The sequence below is a fragment of the Hyla sarda genome, chromosome 9 (assembly GCF_029499605.1).
Source record: "Hyla sarda isolate aHylSar1 chromosome 9, aHylSar1.hap1, whole genome shotgun sequence".
Classification (NCBI taxonomy): Eukaryota; Metazoa; Chordata; class Amphibia; order Anura; family Hylidae; genus Hyla; species Hyla sarda.
This window is the reverse complement of record NC_079197.1, coordinates 134,959,272-134,977,189: the sequence shown is the minus strand read 5'-3', so window position 1 is coordinate 134,977,189 and position 17,918 is coordinate 134,959,272. Positions and strand designations below refer to the sequence as shown.

General features: G+C 46.8%; 1 protein-coding gene across 3 annotated transcripts in view; it reads left to right on the top strand.

Annotated features, from left to right (window-relative positions):
- LOC130291408 (sprouty-related, EVH1 domain-containing protein 2-like) overlaps window positions 1-17,918 on the top strand; it is a 61,043-nt gene that overhangs the window by 1,927 nt on the left and 41,198 nt on the right. The window contains exon 1 of one of the 3 annotated variants that reach the window (XM_056540122.1): window positions 5,082-5,482. The exons of the other annotated variants lie outside the window; for them this stretch is intronic. The gene's annotated coding sequence lies outside the window, so the exon portion shown is untranslated. Of the gene's footprint in view, window positions 1-5,081; window positions 5,483-17,918 lie in introns of those variants that run through there. 3 annotated transcript variants of the gene reach the window in all.

Genomic DNA, 17,918 nt, shown 5'->3' with positions numbered 1-17,918 from the left:
GTGTGTGTGTGTGTGTGTGTATATATATATATATATATATATATATATATATATATATATACACACACACCCACAAGGGGGGCAGCACGACCAAAAGGTGCAGATAATTCAGTAGGTGCCAGCAGACAACAGCAGTCCAGGTCATGGTCCACAAAAATTCATCCAATATACAAACAAGAGGTTCTGCAGCACTCCAAATCAGTGTAAAGCGTTTTTTTTATTCGCCCATGTTAAAGATACAGCGTTTCAATGGCCTCATGTCGTCTTTCTTAACCATGCTAGAGAAACGTTGTATCTTCAACATGGGTGAATGTGTGTGTGTGTGTGTGTGTGTGTGTGTATATATATATATCTATGTATATATATATACACACACATATACACACATTCACCCATGTGGAAGATACATGAATATATACCGGTATTTATATTTATCAAATTTGTAGAATTTTGTTTGTGTATATACATCTTCAATTTTTTTTCTTATTTTTCTTATGTAATTTATATAAATAATATTGCAACAATAACATAATCAAGAAAAATAAATAAACACACATATATATGTGTTATGTATATATGTATATTTATTTATATTATTTTCTTAATAATGTTGTTATTATTGCAATATTATTTATATTATATAATAGGCAATTCTTTTTATTATAATAGGCTTATAGAGGGAGGCTCAATAGACATGGCATTACATAGCCTTCCTAAAGAGTTGCCCATAGAAAACCAATCACATCCCTTCTTTCATTTCTCACAGGCCTTTTCAAAAATGAAAGAAGCGATCTGAATGGTTGCTATGGGGAACTCAGCAATTTTTCCTCTAGACAGGTTTTGATAAATCTTTCCCTATACCACAAAGCTTATTTTGAGGGAAGGGCTTTTTCTTTCCAGGGGTTCCCCTATGGCACTTGTCGGCAAGCTGCGGCTTTTCACACACTTTAATGCGGCTCTTGCAGAGCGGTGGGGCCGCGGCGGCCGCCCATGCACACTGGTGATATACAAGGGCCTGATACTAGTATCAGGCCCTTGTACGCAGAGCAGCAGCGGCCGCATAGTGCCGACCACTGCTGTATACTAAAAACCAGGGGGCCTCCAGCTGTTGTGAAACTACAACTCCCAGCATGACCGGACCGGCAAAGGCTGTCCGGGCATGCTGGTAGTTGTAATTTCACAACAGCTGGAGGCCCCCTGGTTTTTAGTATACAGTATTAGTTTTTACCTGCTCTGGCCGGCCCCCGCCTGCAGCCACACACGGGAGCCGGCCCGGGCAGATAATCATAGGTTTTCCTATGCCGGACATCCCTGTGTCCCGAAAAATCTTTTCGGGACATAAGGATGTCCGCGGGTCACTTACCATTCCCCGCTGCCGGGAGTCCTCCTGCGGTCTTCCTGCAATCCTCTGCCTCTCTATGGTTGTACGCAGTGACGTCCCGTGTGTACAACCATAGTGACCCACGGCATTTCATCTTCAGTGTTCCGGTCACCGCTCCTTCGGTCCCGGCACCTACTGCTATGGTCCATAGGCCATAGCAGTAGATGGTGACCCCGGGCGGGAGGAGTGGTGACCGGAACACTGTGGGGGGCAGTATACAGACATACAGCCTCCAGCCATACACTGTATATGGCTGGAAGCTGTATGTCTGTAGGGGGGAGCTGCTTACCATTGTGGGGGGACTATACTGCCAACTATTGTGGGGGAACTATACTGCCAACCATTGTGGGGGAACTATACTGCCAACTATTGTGGGGGGGAGCTGCCTACCATTGTGGGGGAACTATATTGCCAACTATTGTGGGGGAACTATACTGCCAACTATTGTGGGGGAACTATACTGCCAACTATTGTGGGGGAACTATACTGCCAACTATTGTGGGGGAACTATACTGCCAACTATTGTGGGGGAACTATACTACCAACTACTGTGGGGGGGGGAGCTGCCTACCATTGTGGGGGAACTATACTGCCAACTAATGTGGGGGAACTATACTGCCAACTATTGTAGGGGGGAGCTGCCTAACATTGTGGGGGAACTATACTGCCAACTATTTTGGGGGGGAGCTGCCTACTATTGTGGGGGAACTTCCTAATATTGTGGGTGGGGGGGGGGGGGGAAGCTGCCAACTATTGTGGGGGAGCTGCCTACTATTGTGAGAGAGCTGCTGACCTAATGTGGGGGAACTGCTGACCTAATGTGGGGGAACTGCTGACCTAATGTGGGGGAGCTGCCAACTATTGTGGGGGAGCTGCCTACTATTGTGAGGGAGCTGCTGACCTAATGTAGGGGAGCTGCTGACCTAATGTGGGGGAGCTGTCTACTATTGTGTGGGAACTGCTGACATAATGTGGGGGAGCTGTCTACTATTGTGTGGGAACTGCTGACCTAATGTGGGGGAGCTGTCTACTATTGTGTGGGAACTGCTGACCTAATGTGGGGGAGCTGTCTACTATTGTGGGGGAACATGCTGCCTACCTAATGTGGGGGGAACTATACTGCCTACCTAATGGGGGGGGGGACTACAAGGTACCGTACATCACGGTAGGAGGGGTAGTCTTATACTGTGAGTATATCCCAAACTCTATATTTTAACTGTGAAAGTTGGGGGTCGTCTTATACGCCGGCATATACGGTATATGTGAGGGGCACATGTCAGGGGGCATTATATGTGGGGGTACATGACAGGGGGCATTATAAGTGAGGGGCACATGTCAGGGGGCATTATATTGTGAGGGGCACAGGACATGGGGTATTATATATAAGGGGCACATGTCAGGGGGCATTATATGTGAGGGGCACATGTCAGGGGGGCATTATATGTGAGGGGCACATGTCAGGGGGCATTATAAGTGAGGGGCACATGACAGGGGGGCATTATAAGTGAGGGGCACATGTCAGGGGGCATTATATTGTGAGGGGCACAGGACATGGGGTATTATATATAAGGGGCACATGTCAGGGGGCATTATATGTGAGGGGCACATGTCAGGGGGGCATTATATGTGAGGGGCACATGTCAGGGGGCATTATATTGTGAGGGGCACAGGACATGGGGTATTATATATAAGGGGCACATGTCAGGGGGCATTATATGTGAGGGGCACATGTCAGGGGGGCATTATATGTGAGGGGCACATGTCAGGGGGCATTATAAGTGAGGGGCACATGACAGGGGGGCATTATAAGTGAGGGGCACATGTCAGGGGGGCATTATATTGTGAGGGGCACAGGACATGGGGTATTATATATAATGGGCACATATCAGGGGGGCATTATATATGAGGGGCACATGGCAGGGGGGCATTATATGTGGGGGCAAATGACAGGTCCCCCACCATGTGCCCCCACCATCCTATGTATTTTCGGTTTTGAAAATGTGGCTCTCAAAATAAATTTCAATCGTGGTTTTGGCGAGATTTGGCTCAGTTGAAAAAAAAGGTTGCCCACCACTGTCCTATGGTAATAATATTGGGATGTAAGTTGGGTTTCAAGATGCAGCAATAGTATGTGAGGGGCAGCTCACTCATCTCCCACTATGGTAGTGTTTCCCAACCAGGGTGCCTCCAACTGTTGCAGAACTACAACTCCCAGCATGCCTGGACAGCCAATGGCTGTCCGGACATGCTGGGAGTTGTAGTTTTGCAACAGCTGGATGCACACTGGCTGGGAAACACTGCACTATAAGGATAAATGAGGTGTCGAGTGCATGATTACATGATCGTGTATCCATCAATATAAACAATAATAATAATATAGTATAAATAATATTATAAATGAATTATAAATTATAATTATTATAAGTTAATAATAAATTATTATAAATAATAATAGTATAAAATGACCGTCTTTCTTAAAGGACCTTGTATACATGAAAAAAAAAACATATTTTTTAAAGAATAAAAATATGTTGTTTGGACCTGAGGTGGCCCAGTACAGGAGTTGTTACCCCGTACCCTTGCTGACCTGTCAGGCAGCCTCCCTACACTGTCCCCTGGGCCCCCTTGCATCTGTCCCCCCCATGTAAATATGTTTCTAATATACCATGTAATGTGTTCAGAAAGCGTTGTCACTTTAAGTCTGTTTACCATGTGACTTGTCATGTGATTGTTACCCAGGAGGTACCAGTGACCAGGTGATCCCAGGGGTGACCTATGGGCTCCCTGCTAGTCTCCCCCATATAAGCCCTGGGTGGAGCTTCTCTCTCTTTCCTTACAAGTCTTTGCTGAGGTCAAGACGAGTCCTAGAGAGTCCAGAGTCATAGGAGCCTCAAGTCCAGTCTGCAGCCACAAGGAGCGACAAGTAACCACAGTCTCAGTAATGTCAGTCATCAGTCAAGTCAGTCGCAGTTAACATTTGTCAAGTCAGCGTGGCCTACATTAAATTGACCCCACCTACTACAAGTCCCAGCAAGCCCTTAAGGTCTCTGAGTCACTGGTCACCTCCATGGCCCTGGCTGAACTGTATAGACTTTACCATCTGTCTACCCTCAGTAAAGCTACCGTTATCCGTAACTTTGCATTGGAGTCATTATTGCCCCCGTGCCTAGCCCAGGATCCAGCGATATACCTTCGGGTGGTATCAAGGATAAACCACGCCCTGGAGTCATGAATACAAGGGGTTAATGTAATCTGCCCCTAGGGTAATTCCATCTGCCCTTTGCATCACACACTCTACCACAACTTTTGGCGTCCTACGAACAGGATACGGGTGTGCGCCTTATGCCACAAGTCCCCCCCCCAGTCTGAACTGTGCCCAGTGTTGACAGAAAATTGCATGCCGATGCAAATAAAATGTGCGCCAGAAAGTGTACAGGACTTTATCAGTGGAAAGTGTTATATCCGAGGCGCTTGTGAAATAGAGGAGGCGGTGAAAAAAAGACTGTTATCTGCTACTGTGAACTGTGTGAACTACATTGAGTCGGTACCTGAAAAGGTTAACTTGGTCCGGTGTTTCCCACGCACGCAATCGGTCGCAGCTCCACCCCATCTGTCCCCAGCGGTGACGCCTCTTCAGTGCTTCGAGGAGGAACCAAAGAGCCGCCCGGTATTGCACAGGGGAAGATTTTGACGACCGGACCAAAACAGGAAGGTCCCTGGGAGCAGCCATATTGGAAGCTCCGGCTCCTGCGCCCGTCTCTGTTGTTACCTGTCAAGCACCCGCTGCAGCGCAGACTCTGCATACACCAGTGATTGCCAGTATCCAGTCTCCGGTGCCAGTAACTCAGTATTAACCCATTAGTGACCGCAAGTCTGGTCACAAGATGAATTACAACCGGGTGCCTGCAAAATAGAGGGGGAGCATCCGTTACAGTACCCCCATCAGTCAAGTCAAAGCCGCTGCTGCGCTACAGTAAGCATCTTAAAGGAGAACGCACCTTATTTCCCTTAAAGCGACAGCGCACTGAAAATTCAACAAGATGTCAGAACCCAGCTCTCCAGATCAACCAGTGCCGCTGTATGAAAGGCGACAAAAGCCAGGTGAGACCTTGAGAGCATATGCCGTAGCCCTACAGAATGCCCTAGAGACCGTCCAAAAATTAGATGGTTTAACTCCTGGGCAGGGCAACAAGGTGTTAATGGACATATTTATTGATGGGGCTCATAATAAGTGGGACAAAACCCTAATATGTCATTCCCCGCTTTCAAAAGACTGGCTATCCAAGTGATTGAGTCCAGGACTGAGTTAGAGGAAGTTTGCACACCCCTTACACCCATTCAAGAGCCACTAGGGGCAGTAGCCAGACCTATACCACCACCGTCACCGGCCCCCGCCCCAGTGTAATCTACTTTGCCAGTCTCCGCAGCCTCAGATCTCCAGAGTGTTAGGCAGGACATTGAACAACTGTCTAAGGCTATGAAGGAGCTTGCCACCCGGGCCGCTCCACCTGACCATGAACCACCCCTTCCTAGAAAACCTGCCCCTGCTCCTGCAATTTCAATTACCACAATCCACTGTCCAATAGACCCTCAGGGACTCAAAGATCCTATTGCACTTACTGTAATAAGTCACGACATTGGAAAATGCAGTGCTGGGATTAAAATGGATTTCCCCTGAGGTCGCGGACCTGCCTTCATTAAAACAGTCATCAGTTCCAATCCTCAAACGACCTAAGTCAGGACTCTCACTTTATGTCACCTCCTGCCCCTATGTAAAAGTTATTGTAGAAGGTGTACTGTTGGAGGCATTGATAGATACAGTGTCACAAGTGTCTACTATACCTAAAAGTGTTTTCTATCAGCATTGGGATGCTAGTTTATTGTGTGAGCCTGATTATCTTAACCCCTTAAGGACTCAGGGTTTTTCAGTTTTTGCACTTTCGTTTTTTCCTCCTTACCTTTTAAAAATCATAACCCTTTCAATTTTCCACCTAAAAATCCATATTATGGCTTATTTTTTGCGTCACCAATTCTACTTTGCAGTGACTTTAGTCATTTTACCCAAATATTCACGGCGAAATGGACAAAAAAAATCATTGTGCGACAAAATCGAAGAAAAAAACTCATTTTGTAACTTTTGGGGGCTTCCATTTCTACACAGTGCATATTTCGGTAAAAATGAAACCTTATCATTATTCTGTGGTTAAAATGATACCCTACATATATAGGTTAGATTTTGTCGTACTTCTGGAAAAAATCATAACTACATAACTACTAGGGCGGTATGAGGACTAATTTGCGCCGTGATCTGAAGTTTTTATCGGTATGATTTTTGTTTTGATCGAACTTTTTGATCTCTTTTTATTCATTTTTTAATGGTATAAAAAGTGACCAAAATACGCTTTTTTGGACTTTGGAATTTTTTTGCGCGTACGCCATTGACCGTGCGGTTTAACTAATGATATATTTTTATAGTTCGGCCATTTATGCACGCGGCGATACCACATATGTTTATTTTATTTTTTATTTACACTGTTTTATTTTTTTAATGGGAAAAGGGGGTTGATTCAAACTTTTATTAAGGAAGGGGTTAAATGACCTTTATTAACACTTTTTTTTGCAGTGTTATAGCTCCCATAGGGACCTATAACACTGCACACACTGATCTCTCATCCTGATCACAGGCGTGTATTAACGCGCCTGTGATCAGCATTATCGGCGCTTGACTGCTCCTGCCTGGATCTCAGGCACGGAGCAGTCATTCGTCGATCGACACCGAGGAGGCAGGTAAGGGCCCTCCCGGTGTCCTGTAAGCTGTGATTTCACCGTGGTGGTCCCGAACAGCCCGACTGAACAGCCGGGATACTTTCACTTTCACTTCAGACGCGGCAGTCAGCTTTGATCGCCGCGTCTGAAGGGTTAATGCAGGGCATCACCGTGATCGGTGATGTCCTGTATTAGCCACGGGTCCCGGCCGCCGGGACCGACCCGGTATGACGCTGGGACACCGCGTGACCCCGTGGCATATCGCGGGAGCCGGCGGAGGATGTAAATATACGTCCTGCGTCGTTAACCCCTTAACGACGCAGGACGTATATTTACGTCCTGCGCCGGCTCCCGCGATATGAAGCGGGATCGCGCCGCGATCCTGCATCATATCGCTTTGGTCCCGGCGCTCATCAACGGCCGGGACCTGCGGCTAATACCACACATCGCCGATCGCGGCGATGTGCGGTATTAACCCTTTAGAAGCGGCGGTCAAAGCTGACCGCCGCTTCTAAAGTGAAACTGAAAGTATCCCGGCTGCTCAGTCGGGCTGTTCGGGACCGCCGCGGTGAAATCGCGGAGTTCCGAACAGCTGATCGGACACCGGGAGGGCCCTTACCTGCCTCCTCGGTGTCCGATCGACGAATGACTGCTCCGTGCCTGAGATCCAGGCAGGAGCAGTCAAGCGCCGATAATGCTGATCACAGGCGTGTTAATACACGCCAGTGATCAGCATAGGAGATCAGTGTGTGCAGTGTTATAGGTCCCTATGGGACCTATAACACTGCAAAAAAAATGTAAAAAAAAAGTGTTAATAAAGGTCATTTAACCCCTTCCCTAATAAAAGTTTAAAAACTTCAGATCACGGCGCAAAAAATGAGTCCTCATACCGCCCCGTACGTGGAAAAATAAAAAAGTTATAGGGGTCAGAAGATGACATTTTTAAACGTATAAATGTTCCTGCATGTAGTTATGATTTTTTCCAGAAGTGCGACAAAATCAAACCTATATAAGTAGGGTATCATTTTAACCGTATGGACCTACAGAATAATGATAAGGTGTCATTTTTACGGAATTATGCACCGAGTAGAAACGGAAGCCCCCAAAAGTTACAAAATGGCGTTTTTTTTCCGATTTTGTCGCACAATGATTTTTTTTCCCGTTTCGCCTTGCATTTTTGGGTAAAATGACTAATGTCACTGCAAAGTAGAATTGGCGACGCAAAAAATAAGCCATAATATGGATTTTTAGGTGGAAAATTGAAAGGGTTATGATTTTTAAAAGGTAAGGAGGAAAAAACGAAAGTGCAAAAACGGAAAAACCCTGAGTCCTTAAGGGGTTAAAGGGGTACTCCGGTAGAAAACTTTTTTTTCTTTTTAAATCAACTGGTGCCAGAAAGTTAAGCAGATTTGTAAATTACTTCTGCTAAAAAATGTTTAATCCTTCCAGTACTTATTAGCTGCTGAATACTACAGAGGAAATTATTTTCTTTTTGGAACACAGAGCTCTCTGCTGACATCACGAATACAGTGCTCGCTGCTGACATCTCTGTCCATTTTAGGAACTGTCCAGAGCAGCATATGTTTGCTATGGGGATTTTCTCCTACTCTGGACTGTTCTTAAAATGGACAGATATCACAGCAGAGAGTGATATCACTGTGCTTGTGATTTAGCAGAGATCTTTGTTCAAAAAAGAAAAGAATTTCCTCTGTAGTATTCAGCAGCTAATAAGTACTGGAAGGATTAAGATTTTTTTTTATAGAAGTAATTTACAAATCTGTTTAACTTTCTGGCACCAGTTGATTTAAAAAAAAAAAAAAAAAAAAAAGTTTTCCACCGGAGTACCCCTTTAACTTCCGAGTAGTTGCTGGTAATGGGCAACCAGTCCCCAGACATGGATACTGGGAGCCAACCATTCAGTTGGGAGAGCATGTACTTAGCGGGCAGGGAGTTACTATAACTAATGTGACAGATAAGGGGTTTGCTGAGCTTATATTGGGGATGAACATTATGAAAAATTGTTTCACTGAAGTGTTAGATGCCTTGCAAGCCTCTCTTCCCCATCTGTCCCCTTCAGGCCAGCGGGCTGCTCAGCACCACTTGGAAGTCCTACAGGCGGAGCAGAAGTTTGCCAACAAGCAAGGGGAAATCTGCAGAGTACAAGTTCAAGACATCAGGTCGGTGACCTTCCAACCCAACACGGAGACTATCATCTGGTGTCGTGCACGTCCCGGAGTCAAGAATAAGGACTATCAAGCTCTCCTGGAACTTATGCAATTGGAAGATCATCCTCTTGTTCGAGCTGCGAGAGGCCTTGTCACTGTCACCAACTGGAGTGTCCCGGTGCGATTAGTAAACCTCTCTGATTCTGCTACTGTCCTGCCTGAATACACTCCTGTAACTCTAGCCCAGCTGTACCTCCTAGAGTTGAAAGACATTGTGGCAGAACGTCTGGTGGCCCGACAGTGTGCAGCTCAAGTGGCCGAAGGATCCAGTGTGAGCCCTCCAGAGTCCTGGTGGGCGCAACTCCAGGTTGGAGACGACACTACCCCAAGGGACCAAGTCAATGGAATCATCAATGTTGTCAAGAGGTACCATGAGGCTTTCAGCAAGCACCCCACAGACTTCAGACAGACTTCAATGATTCAGCACCGAATCCTCACAGGTGACAGCTCACCTATCGAGAAACGACACCGTCTGGTCGTGCCTGGCATGTATCAGACTGTCAAGAAGATGCTGGCCGACATGAAAGAGGCAGACGTAATCTAGGAAAGTCAGAGTCCCTGGGCGGTGCCACTTGTCCTAGTCAAGAAAAAGGACAGAACATCCGCTTCTGTGTCGACTACAGGAAATTGAACAATGTCAAACACAAAGACGCTTATCCATTGCCAAGGATCAAGGAGTCACTCACCACCCTCGGGTCAGCTGATTACTTCTCCACCCTGAACGTAACCAGTGGATATTGGAAAGTGACCATGGCAGTGGAGGATCGAGAGAAGACAATCTTCGTGACACCCATGGGACTGTTCGAGTTTAAAAGTTTGTGCTGCGCAATGCCCCTGCTATGTTCCAGCGTCTGATGGAAAGGTGCCTGGGCCATCAGAATTTTCAAAGTGTCCTTTTGTACCTGGACGATATCATGGTATATTCCAAGTCCTACCAGGAACACCTTAGCCACCTGTAAGACATCTTCCAAGTCCTGATCAAGCATGGGCTGAAGATCAAACCATCAAAGTGTCACTTGCTCAAACCTCAGGTCCACTACTTGGGTCATGTTGTCAGCCAGCGCAGAGGGAGTCCAGCCTAATCCTGAAAAGGTGGACGTTGTCAAGAACTGGCCAACCCCGTGCAGTTTGAAAGATGTCAGGAGCTTCCGGGGGGTTTGCCAGCTACTACCGCCGTTTCATTCGCCACTTCGCCCAGATTGCAGAACCCCTCACAGCTCTCTTTCGGGGTACGGAGAAGGAGAAATACAATGGAAGACTACCTGTTGAATGGGCCGAAGAGCAAGAGACGGTGTTCCGAGCTCTCAAACATCTGCTGACAGAACCACTCATCTTGGCGTATCCACACTACAGTCAGCCGTTCCGGCTGTATACTGATGCCAGTTTTGAAGGTCTGGGAGCCGTCCTGTCCCAAGTCCAGGAAGGGCAAGAGCGAGTAATTGCCTATGCTAGTCGTAACCTGCGAGGAGCAGAAAATAATGATGCAAATTACAGCTCATTCAAGTTGGAACTCCTCGCCCTGGTGTGGGCCGTGACTGAAAAGTTCAAAGACTATTTAGCTGCCATGCCATTTACTGTCTGCACAGATAATAACCCGTTGGCCCACCTGAACACTGCCAAGTTGGGTGCAATCGAGCAGCGTTGGGCTTCAAGATGAGCCAATTACAGTTTCACCATCAAGTACAGAAGCGGCAAGTCGAATATCAATGCCGACATACTGTCTAGGATGACCCCCGGTGAAGAACCCTCTGTTGAAGACATGTGGGAAGACATGGAGATGCCCCCATGCTACCAACGGTTCGTGAACCAGAATGTTGTGACAGCCCTCATGGACAGTGAACCCAGGTCCAAAAAGGTTAAAGAAGACCTATACACCTGGAAGACTCTTCAGGACGAAAGTCGAGTCATGGGGGATCTGTTGGACTACCTTCTGGCAAAAAAGGTACTAACCTGTCTATGCCGGGCCCAGAGTGACTACGAGCTGAAACGTCTGTGGCGACAGAGGAAACTACTGTTTGTGCACAAAGGACTGTTGTACCTAAATTCTTTGGATCTGGTCTCTGGTGATCGACTTCATCAGATTCTGGTTCCCCGAAGAGATGCAGCGATGGTCCTCAACGCATACCATGATCAGTCGGGACACTTTGGAGTCCACAAGACTGAAGCTACTGTCAGGCGAAGATTCTATTGAATCGGAATGCAGAGCGACATTGAGAAATGGTGCAGTGAATGTACTGTCTGTAACGTCACCAAGAACTTGAGCAAGGACGCAAGAGCACCCCTCCATTCCATCCAGAGTGAAAGGCCTAACCAGTTGATCATGGTAGACCATGTCAAGTTGTCTCTTACCCAGTCTGGGTACACTGATGCTCTCACCGTGGTGGATCACTACTCGAAATGGGTTGTCGTTGTCTCCGTCAAAGATCTCAGAGCCATGGCAGTGGCCCAGATGTTCTACTCCAATTGGGTGCAAACCCTTGAGTGTCCAGAGTCTGTCCTATCGGACCGTGGAATGGCTTTTGAGGCCCAACTGTTCCAAGAGCTGTGTCAATTCCATGCCTGCAAGAAACTCCAGACTACTGCTTGACACCCCTAGGGGAACAGGCTCTGTGAGCGCATCAATCAAGTCTTTATCCACATGTTGCGAGCAGCTTCTGTGTCAAGACAAGAAGAGTGGCCCCGACTGCTGCCCGAACTATTGGAGATCTATAATAACACAGTCCACTGTTCTACAGGGTACACCCCTTTCTACTTGATGATGGGGGCGACATGGGCAGCTGCCTAAAGACCGAACATTTGGGCTCTAAGCCCCGTTCAACAACTCTCCGCAAGTCTCCCTGGAGTGGGTCTCTGGCCACCAAAGAAGAATCCAAGAGGCCAAAGAAATTGTCAGCAAGAAGATGGGAGAGGCCCAGCAGAGACAACAGGAGGATTATAACCGTCATGCTTCTGCCAAACCACTTCAATTGGGCGATAAAGTCTGGCTGCAGAAGGTTCCAAGGAGCCACAAGTTAGACTCTATCTGGGAGACAGAACCGTACACGGTGACGGCCGTACCCTATTCGGAATCTGATGTATACGAAGTACAAAAGCCTGGGTACAAGCCGCAAGTTGTTCACCGAAACCGAATCAAGAAGATCTACCAGTTCTCCCAGCACCACCTCCTCCAGCTGTCAGACCTGCGAGAGAGTATGTTCCAGGCGAGGGAATCCACCCATCCATGGATTTCCCCATGTTTTCTCCATCCCAGCCTGCGATCTTCTGTGTCTCACCAGCATCGGGGCTGGTTCAACCTACTCTAGTCTCTACACCAGTCCCAGTCTTGTCACCATTGGCTCCGGTCTATACACCAGTCTCTAGAGAACCCACTCTGTCTCAAGCCTCTTCAGTGCAGATGCCAGCGACTCTGGGTCCTACCAGTCCTGAACTAATACCAGCTCCTGAGTTCGCTGAGAATGAACTAGCTGCAGCCTCGGAAGTTCCAAGAGCTCCAGAAGACACAAGAGTTCCAGATTCCCCCGAGGTGGTGTTGCGTAGATCCCAAAGGTCTACTCAAGGACAGCTTCCCGCTAGGTATAGGGAGTAAAAACAGTATCACACATAGTCCAATTAATTTAATCAGTCTATATAATGTGTATATAACCTAGTCAAAATGCTTAGTTAGGACTGTATCTAACATTTCCATTACCAGTCCATATTGTCGAACTGTTTATATGTATCTAACATTTTTCCTAGAGGTGCTCTCCTGGCCAGAGGGTTCCCCTGCAACTTAAGTAAAGAACGTAGAGTGACAGATATGCTGTATATAGAGGTAACAATGGTGTGTTGTATAAAATATGTATAGAGTTCTGGGGAAGAGTGTTTTAGTACCAAAGGGCCCCAGTAGCTAAGGTAAATAGCCTCCAGCCGCCCAATCCGCAATTAATGTGTTTCAGTGTCTAGAGTGTTATGAATCTCGTGTGTCTACCAATTTATTTCCCAAAGGAGCATGCATGGACATTTCTAAAGTGCTACATGGACTCATCCCCTGTTGTTATTAATTATCCAGACCTGTGAAGGACATTTTATACCAATATGCCCTGGAACTGTTACTAGACCTCAGTGGCCACTGTTAGTTGTCCGCCCTCCAGGACTGGGCGCTGAGGACGGCTGTATTCAAGAGGGGGAGTTTGTGGTGGCCCAGTACGGGAGGTGTTGCCCCGTACCCTTGCTGCCCTGTCAGGCAGCCTCCCTACAGTGTCCCCTGGGCACCCTTGCATCTGCCCCCCCCCCCCCCCCCCCGAAAAATGTTTCTAATGTATTATACCATGTGATGTGTTCAGAAAGCGTTGTCACTTTAAGACTTTACCATGTGACTTGTCATGTGATTGTTACCCAAGAGGTACCAGTGACAAGGTGATCCCAGGGATGACCTATGGGCTCCCCATATAAGCCCTGTGTGGAGCTAGCTCTCTCTCTTTCCTTACAAGTCTTTGCTTAGGTCAAGTCGAGTCCTAGAGAGTGTCCAGAGTCATAGGAGGCCTCAAGTCCAGTCTACAACCACAGTCTCAGTATTGTCAGTCATCAGTAAAGTCAAGGCAGTCACAGTCACCATTTGTCAAGTCAGCGGGGCCTGCATTAAATTGTCCCCATCTACTACAAGTCCCAGCAAGCCCTTAAGGTCTCTGAGTCACTGGTCACCTCTGTGGGCCCTGGCTGAACTGTATAGACTTCTACCATCTGTCTACCCTCATTAAACTACCGTAACTTGCCGTCGGAGTCATTATTCCCCCGTGCCTAGCCCAGGATTTAGCAGTATACCTTTTGGGTGGTATCGAGGATAAACCACGCCCTGGCATCACAAATTTAAGAGGTTAATCCATCTGCCCCTAGGGTAATTCCATCTGCCTTTTGCATCACACCGTCTACCACAGACCTATATGAGGTGTCTTGAATGACAGTCAGAAAGAAAAAAAGGGGGGTGCTCTCTCGTGTGGTTTTGCTGGAATGAGTGGACAAGACCTTTCCGCGCTGGCATTTACATCATATCTATGACCAGCTTTGGACATTGTTCATTTTGGTGTAATGGCTTCCATATGATGGATCCGAATGGTGATTAATAGAACCTGTATATTCATAATGTAGTCCATTTTCATGGTAACAATAAATTCATAAATGCCAGAAAACTTATCTCCTAATCGCAGTATAGGGGATAAGCTCTCCCCTGGAGTGGCATGACACGACCCCGCCCAAAGAGGTAGCCACTACACCCCCTCCATATATCTCTATAGGAGGGCTGTTGAGCCATCTTCAGCTCTCCTAGGGGGGCATGGTGGCCCTTTCTTACACTTAAAGGGGTACTCCAATGCTCAGCGTTTGGAACAAACTGTTCTGAATGCTGGAGCCGGCATCGGAAGCTCGTGATAGCATAGTCTATGGGAGGGGGCGTTACAGCTTTCACTCCTCCTGCCATAGACTTGCATTGAGGGGACGGGGTGTGACGTCATGAGGGGCGGGGCTATGACATCTCGAGCTCCCAGCGCCGACTCCAGGGTTCGGAACAGTTTGTTCCTAACGCTGAGCAGCAGAGTACCCCTTTAAAGGAACTGTCCAGAGCAGCAGAGGTTTGCTATGGGGATTTGCTTCTACTCAGACAGAGGTATGTTTTCAAATCAACTGGTGCCAGAAAGTTAAACAGATTTGTAAATTATCAGCTGCTGTATACTGCAGAGGAAGTTGTGTAGTTCTATTCTGTCTGACCACAGTGCTCTCTGCAGACACCTCTGTCCATGTCAGGAACTGTCCGGAGCTGGAGAGATTTGCTATGGGGAATTGCTTCTGCTCTGCACAGTTACTGACACAGACAGAGGTGGCAGCAGAGAGCACTGTGGTCCGACTGAAAATAACTACTCAACTTCCTCTGGATCACAAGGCTGTCGCACCCCCTTCCCTCCTGTGGCCCACCCCCGAGTCCACTCCCAGAGCCTGCCCGCTATCTTACCCATCGTCTATGAAAAAATATTTTAAAACACAGGACAAGAAAAACAAGAGCCCTCCAGTTTAATGAGAAAGAAGGAAATACCCCAAAACATATTACCATCATACTGTTACTGACCAAAGCCTGTATACTAACCAATATTACCAATAATGTCAGTACACAAGAAGGGATATTATTACCATACATATTACCATCATACTGTTACTGACCAAATCCTGTATACTGAGCAATATTACCAATAATATCAGTACACAAGGCTCGACAGACTGTGAAAGTGATTACAGTGCAGTTACATCTACTGACTCACAGTAGGTGTCTTCATGGAGTCGATCTCTTTCCTTTTCTTCTCTGTTTCGCTCAAACCGCCATGAAGTCTTCTTCCAATCATTACTCATCTCCACAGAATCTGCCAGACATATTAGTCTCCACACTATTTCAGCACATTCCTCACCTGTTTCCTACACTCAGTTCCCCAAATATTGCCCCCTTGGTGGCCAGTAGGTAAGTTAATGCCCCCAGGTTGATAGTAGGTTATGCCCCCTGTAGGTAGGTTGTAGGCAATGCCCCCAGTAGGTAGTAGATAATCCCCCCCAGTAGAAAGTGCCTCCAGTAGGTAGTAGATAATGCCCCCAGTAGATAGTCCTCCAGTAGGTAGTTCCCCCAGGTAGATAATGCCCCCAGGAAGGTATTGCCCCCCCCCCCCTGTATGTAGGCAGTAGGTAATGCCCCCAGGTAGGTAGGTTGTAGGCGATGCCCCCAGTAAGTAGTAGGTAATGTCCCCAGATAGGTTGTAGGTAATGTCCCTAGTAGGTAGTGCCCCCCAGGTAGGTAATGCCCCCAATAGATAGTGCCCCCCCCCCAGTAGGTAGTTTCTCCAAGTAGGTAATGCCCAAGGAAGGTATTGCCCCCAGTAGGTAGTGGCTATCCCTGGCAGCCGCTGTGATGAGTTTAAAGGGCCTGCAGACCGTTGTCGCTTCTAAATAAGTAGGGGCACGATGGGAAGGGGGATACACTTGGGGTTAGGAGCTAGTGGCAGGCCCTCTTTGTGGCCTGGCCCAACATCTAAGTAGGCTAAAGGTAAATTAAAGAAACAAAATAGCAGCTGGCAGTGCACAGGTGCCCGACCTGTCAGTCCGCATGTCGATATAGGATGGATATATGAGATAGATAGAAGGACATATAGATAGATGATAGATAGATATGAGATAGATAGATATGAGATAGTTACATAGTTAGTACGGTCGAAAAAAGACATATATCCATCAAGTTCAACCAGGGAATTAAGGGGTAGGGGTGTGGCGCGATATTGGGGAAGGGATGGGATTTTATATTTCTTCATAAGCATTAATGTTATTTTGTTCCATGAATGTATCTAATCCTGTTTTAAAGCTGTTAATTGTTCCTGCTGTGACCAGTTCCTGAGGTAGACCGTTCCATAAATTCACAGTCCTCACGGTAAAGAAGGCGTGTCGCCCCTTGAGACTAAACTTTTTCTTCTCCAGACGGAGGGAGTGCCCCCTCGTCCTTTGGGGGGGTTTAACCTGGAACAGTTTTTCTCCATATTTTTTGTATGGGCCATTAATATACTTATATACGTTTATCATATCCCCCCTTAAACGTCTCTTCTCAAGACTAAATAATTGTAACTCCTTTAATCGCTCCTCATAGCTAAGATGTTCCATGCCCCATATTAGTTTAGTCGCGCGTCTCTGCACCCTTTCCAACTCCGCAGTGTCCCTTTTATGGACAGGTGCCCAAAACTGAACAGCATATTCCAGGTGAGGCCGTACCAATGCTTTATAAAGGGGGAGTATTATGTCCCTGTCCCTTGAGTCCATGCCTCTTTTGATACATGAAAATATCCTGCCGGCTTTGGAAGCAGCAGCCTGACATTGCATGCTATTCTGTAGTCTGGGATCTACAAGTACACCCAGATCCTTCTCTACCAGTGACTCTGCCAGTTTAATCCCCCCTAAGGCATACGATGCATGCAGGTTATTAGTACCCAGATGCATAACTTTACATTTATCCACATTGAACCTCATTTGCCAAGTGGATGCCCAGACACTTAGTCTATCCAAGTCATCTTGTAACTTATGCACATCCTCTATAGACTGTACCGTGCTACAAAGCTTGGTGTCATCTGCAAAGATAGAAACAGAGCTGTTAATACCATCCTCTATATCATTGATAAATAAATTAAACAACAGCGGTCCCAGTACTGAACCTTGGGGTACACCACTAATAACCGGGGACCAATCAGAGTACGAATCGTTGACCACCACTCTCTGGGTACGATCCATGAGCCAGTGTTCAATCCAGTTAAAAACTAAAATTTCCAAACCCAAAGACCTTAACTTACCTGTCAGACGTCTGTGAGGGACAGTATCAAACGCTTTAGCAAAATCCAGAAACACTATATCCACAGCCATTCCTCTGTCAAGGCTTCTACTCACCTCTTCATAAAAGCAAATTAGATTGGTTTGACAACTTCTATCCTTAGTAAACCCATGCTGGCTATCACTTATAATACAATTATCCCCTATGTATTCCTGTATGTAATCCCTTA